Raw genomic sequence first — 7,328 nt, 5'->3', positions numbered from 1 at the left:
GGATCTAGAGTGGCGAGGAGTTTGGAAACGCCCTCTACTGTCACATTGATTTCGGCCATAGTGTTGGAATCGTTTTCTTCGCCTTGTAGTTGTTGAGTGGTAATTTTGGTATGAGCTTTTTAAGCAAAAACAGAGCAGAATTGGTTATTAAGTATGTCTGCTTTTTCCTTTGCATCAGAGTATAATACACGATCATGCTCAAGGGGCGCTATACCAACCGAATCGCACCTCCTACATTTTATAAATTTCCAGAGCTTTTTGTTTGAGTCTTCACTAACAAGTTCCTTAACATGATTATGATAGGCCTTTCTACTCTCTTTTTGTGTTTCTTTTTTCAGTCGGGCATAATTGTACCAGTCTTTCTTACTGTTGGACTTTCTCGCTCTGCTCCATGCCTTTTGTTTCCGTCTAGATAATCGTTTGACGGTGGTGTTTATCCATGGTTGGTGAAATTTTCTTGAGCTTTTCTTCGTTGGTACACGTTTGGTCATCATTTTGTTTAGGTGGTCGTTGATGGCAGTCCAAACATCCTCAGTGCTTTCTAGATGTTGATTAATTATGTTTTCACTAAAAAGACGTGTTTCTGTCCGCATTTCGGCGATATTTGCATTTTTCCAAATAGTAATAGGGTGTGATTTTTTTGTGATTTTGTTTGCTTTGATAGTGCTTTCCGTGATGAGAATGTCATGGTCACTAATGCCTGGAATGGTTGTACACTTGACAATTAAATTTGGTCGATTTGTGATAAATAAGTCGAGGATATTTGTACCCCTTGTTGGATTTTTGTTTATTTGACTCAGGCCAAAATCTTGCAATTTGTTAATAAATGCTTGGTTTATAAATGAAGGATATTGGTAACTGATTATTTTTTCTTGTTCCCAATTGATATCAGGTAGGTTCAGGTCTCCGCTTAACCAGAGTACATTTTTCGGGTCTAGGCTATCAATACAGCGTGTTATCTCAGTCATTTGTTCCATAGTTGAGTTTGAAGGTGTTCTATACATAGCGCCCACAGTGAGTAGGCCTTGTTCTGTTTTGATATTTACGATCACCGATTCTGATTTTGTTTGAATGTCAAGCTTTATTACTGAGAGGTTCGTTGTTGTTGCAACCAGCACCCCACCATACCTATCTTCTCGGTCTTTCCTGAACACGTTGAAATATGTCTCTGGTGGAAATATTTCACTGTCCTTTATTTCGGAATGTAGCCATGTTTCCGTACCTATGATTATGTCTGGTTTTATTTCTGATATCAATTTCCAAAATTCCGGTAGTTTTGGAATTAAACTTTGAAAGTTTATGGTCATAGTTCTCAACATGTTTCTCGGTTCACCATTACGGTCACTGTTAGTTTGCCTGTTTGCTATTTTAGTTTGCTGTACTCTGACCACCCCCCCCCCTCCCCGAAAAAAACCCCAAACAAAAAAACACACACACAAAAAAACCCAATAAAAACAAACAACCCCCCCCCCCCCAAAAAAAAAAAAACCCCAAAAAACCCCACGTATTTAAATGTTAGCCGTAAGACTTTCGATATCGATCGATTGAAAGGTTCTTCATCTTTTCAAAAAACCCTCAAACCTGGGACTTCACAAAAGGTTCAAGTATGAAAGTTTTTGACAAGATGAGGGTAATTTTCATCGATTGATTTTTGAAGGACGAGTTTTATGGCCAAAATTTTAAAGACGTATTTTTTTGTATTTTTAAATTTACAGTACGACAGAAGTGTCATTAACACTGAGAACAAATAAAAAACAAAAAACAACAACTCGTTTTCATTTTGGTTAGGTAAGTTGTTTTGTTTTTGCTTTTGTTAACTGAAACTATCGATATGTGGATGACACGTTTTCTGACCAAAATATAATATGTAAAACCTCAAACTTAAAGTGACAATGATCAGAGATACTATGACAGACTGGTTCTTAGCTCCTGAAGAATATAAATCCATCAGTGGCGTGGCATGCTTACAGTATAAGGTGGTGCCAGAATCACAAGAAAATTACTTAAAACATGCTATATTTGTAAATACAAAAGAAAGAAAAAAATACACAGAAAAGACTTACTCAAATAAGTAAGAGTCGGTATTTACCATTTCTCAGTTTTATTTTATTTTTAATGCTATAATCCATTTTTAAAAGATGAATGCGGTGCCAGGCACCAAATCAAGCAATATAGCCATGCCCCTGAAATCCATTCTTTATAATAATTTTAAAACATTGGCACAAGTCTTATATTCCTGGCTATGACTTCAATTTTCACCATCTTAACCATCCAGAAATAATAGTATTTGGAGATGCTGGATCACATACTGTGTTTTGCCAGCAAACGCCAGAACAAGCGGGTACCAAATACGGTTTTTGATTGTTCCGCTTTTGAACACAATTACTATTCCTCTACGGTCAGTTCCAAAAGTCTTGCCTTCCACATTGTCCAGCGGTACAATGACTATAAATGTATTGAGTACTTTGTGTGTATAGAAATCCTGAATGATACGATTATGGCTTCCTCTTGAGATTGACCCAACTCAACTCAAGTGACGGCAAATTGTGTGTTGTGTCACTGCATTGGGTGTTTTCAAGACTTAAATTGGACACAATAGGCGTATGATACGTTGTTTGACCAATATATTTTGGTACCACATTTTTTTTGTACCTGCCCCATCGTGACAAACATAATATTTACAGAATCCGAAAAAAAGGATAAAATTCTCCACAAGCTGAAAATAGTCAATAAATTCAATGACCTACTTTCTTTGAATCCAAATCTTTTAATATTTTTGTTGTCAATATCCAGGTTATCGAATCTCTAAAAACTCCTTCCTTCTTTATTTGATTACTGCTTCATTACGTCTCAGTCACTTCTATTTAAGGTCCCCACTTCAATGTTAATTTAGCCCCATAAGTAACCAGTATTTCTTTATTCTCGGCCTTCGAGTGTTGCCCTTTGACAACTTCTTGTGGTTGATTTATTGGTCTTTAATATCTCTCCTAATCTACTGCTCTTGATCCCCCCCCCCCCCCCCCGACCAACCACAATCCTTTTGTTCTCTTAAACTACCTTACCTATCCATCCCTATCGTTCACTCTTTAAAAACAACTATTGAGTTTTGAAGATATATTGGACCTATCAGAGCTAGATACGATTAACTATTTTCTTCTTTATTTCTTAGCTTTTTTTGTGGGGGTTGGGGGGGGGGAGGGGATACATTTGGGGAACGTTTTTTTTTCTGCATTCTTTGATGAAATATCAGAAAACAGGCGAATTTTTAGCTCTTGTATGAACAAAATTTGTGGGATAAAATGTCTCTCCCATAACAATAAAGCGGGCATGTAATATTACAGCATAGTCCTTCAGAGTCATTAGGCCATTGGAGCCGAAGTAATTTCCGGTATCTATAGCGTGAAACGGACAATATCATTTGCTTGCTACCCTTTGAATAGGACGTGAGTCTGTCGCAAAGAACTTTCTGCCAAATCTATCAGATCAAGCTACCAATCACTGCGAATGGTTAGGGTGTCAGAAAAAAAAGTTGACTTCCCCTGCTCGGGATCGATCTTGGCCCCTTTGCGTCTGACGTAAGTGCTTTACCAACTGAGCTGTCGGAACTCCAATATTTAAACATGATTGAGTACAATGCCTGAGTGTTTGTAGACGTTTACACATTGAGTTGGGATTTTTTTTAAAACCACTATTTATCAAGTTGGAGACAATGCCTTATATAAATATCATATTTTCCTTTGATGAAATTAATTATTTTTCTATCGTTTTTTTTATTATTATTAACTGAAAAAGGATGCCAGGTCTCGGACACTTCTTAAGGACTGGCTGTAAACTGAAGGAATTTAAAGCCCGTAGACCGAGGTGCCATAATATTTTCTTTATTTTTGATAGTATTGAAAAGATAATTACAATTAATGCCTATCCTTTTGATAGGGGTCAGTCTATTGTGGATTATTCCCATTTTAACAAATGTTTTCTTATCGTTTTTGTCATTTCCTATAATATTTAAACTTTACTCGTGTCCTGCCCAGATGAAAATTATTATTAGGCCTTTCATTTTTACTCGTACCATGAGACCTTCAGACAACGTGAACTAAGATTTTATGACATGAAATAATGATATGCTTGTTTTGAATACTTGAGATATTCTGCCATACTTTGACAAAACACATTTTAATAAAATTACTCAGTAAACGTTTATTCCATATAACTATTAAAGGGAGGACCTGATAGCTCACACGCAAAGGGGCCGTGATTAATCACAGAAAGCCGATAATTTTTATGTACCCCCCCCCCACCCCCAACCCCACAAACTATGTCCAATCAGCTTGGTCTGTAAAGTAGTTTGCAATAGACTATAGTCCTATCAAAAGGATAGCAAGAATTTGCTATTGTCTGTTTCAAGATATAGAAACCGAGATAAACCCCGGCTCCAATTGCCTCATGGCTCCGAAGGACTACTTTTACCTATCATAACATGACAATGACTCAACTTGCTGAAAACGTCTCAAAGTTGAGATTTTTTTTAAAAACCGACTGTCAATTTTTAAAGACTTTTGACCAGTTGATGGTGATTTCAACGATAAATATTTCAAGAAAAGGTTTTACGGCTTTGTAGTTTTGTTGTATGACTATCGCCGTCAGACCTGTAGATCTCTTGTTCGAGCCCCGATATGTACGGTATAAAGTTGTCCTTGAAGAAAACTATTTACTCACATTATCTCACTATGAGTACCTGACCTGTAAAGTAAAACTGTCTTACAGGCGTCATGTCCTGTATACATCAACTGTTACTGTTGGCTTGGGACTCCTTTGAAATCGTTTTGAGCTCAATCCGTGGATATTGCGCTGAATAAATACTCAATTTTTTTAACGGCCAAAACGAAAATAAACCATTTTGTCAAAGTATGGCATATATTATGGTATTACCATGTCATTATCACGGTGCATAGCAGGGCAAAATCTCAACCTGGCCATGGACCTAGAGCTTGAAGATTAATAATTTCCACTTGAACACTGGCGAACTCAATTAAAAAAAACCCCAACTAATGTATTAAAAATTTTGGCCACAAAACACGTCCTTAAAATATCATTCGATTAAAATGACTTTCATCTCGTCAAAAACTTTCAAACCTGGGATTTCGCGGATGTCCAGCCATGGTTTGTGAGTTTCTGACAAAATGAAGGTAATTTTAATCGATCGATACAGGAAGGACGAGTTTTCTGGCCAAAGTTTAAAAAAAGTGTTTTTCCCCCCGAGTATGGCAGAATAGTGTGTGTGTGTGGGGGGGGGGGGGGGGGGGGGGGGGGGGGAATTTGATACCGTGAGACTAATAAGGAATAAATAGACTTGCATCGATCGTAGGCAAAACAATCTATTGACTTGGAAAATTACCAGGGTTATGGACTCCTCTCTCTCTCTCTCTCTCTCTCTCTCTCTCTCTCTCTCTCTCTCTCTCTCTCTCTTTCATTGGTTCTTTATTTTTTGTTGCTCCCCCATCCCTACTCTCTCTCGCTCACTCTCTCTCTCTCTCTCTCTCTCTCTCTCTCTCTCTCTCTCTCTCTCTCTCTCTTTCTTTCTCTTTCTCTCTCTGTCTCCAGTTGGGTGTTTAGTTCTCACTAAAATACATCAATCAAAATCAGAGTACAAATGTTTAAGGCCACACAAAGTTTCTGTGTTGGTACGTACGTTTCAACTAGAGGGCAGATGTGAGTATTTTATCTAAACACATAGCTTCTGTTAATTTAAAGTTCAGCACGACTGACTATATACAATTTTAAGGCGATTTGTCGTATATTTATTTATTTCCTTTTCACACCCACCCCAGCCTCTTACTCTAATCACCCAACATTTCCAAGGTTTCTCTTGCTTTGGCAACGGACGCAATATTGTGTAACAAGTAGACAAGTAGATCTTGATTTGTTCCCTTTATTTATAAATCGATCGTACACAGTGTGTGGTCACTATAAAGATACTAACGAAGTGGTAACAATGGAAAGGTTTCTGATTTGAAATAATAAAACATTTTTTTTAAACTAGAAAAAAAAAACACACAAAAAAACAAAACAAACAAAAACAAACAATGGACGTTTCGGGTGCAAACCTTCGTCAGCAAAGCAGTTGATAGAGGAAGGTTGAAAACAAATAAAACAAAAGTTTTTGAGATTTGTTACATGTGTACTCTTGGCTGGTTGGCATCCATCACTCAGAAGTAAACACGTTTCAATTCTCACTACATTTTGTTTTGTTTTTTTTTTAAACTTTCTTTTATCTATTGATCTGCTTACGAAGATTTTGCATCCAAAACGTCCATTGTTTTATTGCTTCCATCGGGTGCCTTTCCGTTGTTCATCGTTTCGTTAGTAGTTTTACAATCCCAGGTTCAGGCAGCCCCACACCAGTCAATACAGTCGTAACTATTGAACATTACAAATAATAACTAGCAATCCAGAGAGTTGACTGATCATCAAAACAAAAGCAAGTATAATCTATCAAATATATTGCAAATGTTTCTTTAAGGGACAGCGTGGCTCAGCGATACGGTCTTCGCTTCGTACCCGAAAGGCACCGGGTTTGACGACCCGTCGCGCTGTGTGGCCTAGCCTAAGCTCACTTTGCTGACGCCTGGGTTATTCCAGTCTTCTCTTAGAACAGACCCTAAAGAAAAATTTCCCCTCAGGGATGAATAAAGGGAATTATTATTATTATTATTCTTAAAGCTCGAAGAAATAAATTATAATAAAAGTGGAACGGAAGCTTCAATCTATTTTACAAAGGCAGATAATGTGGACGATTCGGGTTTCCCTATTGAATCGACGCGTCAATATAGCTTTCTTCTCATCCCTCATTTGTCTATAGAGACTCAGTCATCGTGTTTTGTGGACAGAGGGGAAACGCGATACGTCCACATCATATTATGTAGACCTTGTTAATATAAATTAAATTGATCTGCCTATTCCATTTTATAAATGTCATTTATTTCGTGTCTACCATGGTTCATGTGGTTTCAGATTTTATAGATATGTTATAATACTATCAAGGTTTTTTTTTTTTACTATTTCATAGTAATTGATGACTTATCAATGCGGAAATAGCCTTTGAACTTTCTTTGTGATGATTGCCAGACTTTAACATTTTTTGTTTTGGAAGTTAAAAACGAGGGAGGGGCACATATATTAATATCAATATAAAATGAGGTATATGACACATTGCCAGACAAAACCATAAAAATCTTTTATATGGTGAATGATACCGAGCAAAACAAAAACAGGAAAAAGCAAGAAACCTCCCTCCCCCCAAAACCTCAGGCCACAGATAACTAATGACA

This window comes from Berghia stephanieae, chromosome 1 (genome assembly GCF_034508935.2).
Source record: "Berghia stephanieae isolate SIO BIC M18660-M18661 chromosome 1, UCSD_Bste_1.3, whole genome shotgun sequence".
NCBI classification, from domain to species: Eukaryota; Metazoa; Mollusca; class Gastropoda; order Nudibranchia; family Aeolidiidae; genus Berghia; species Berghia stephanieae.
Note: the sequence above shows the minus strand (reverse complement) of the source record.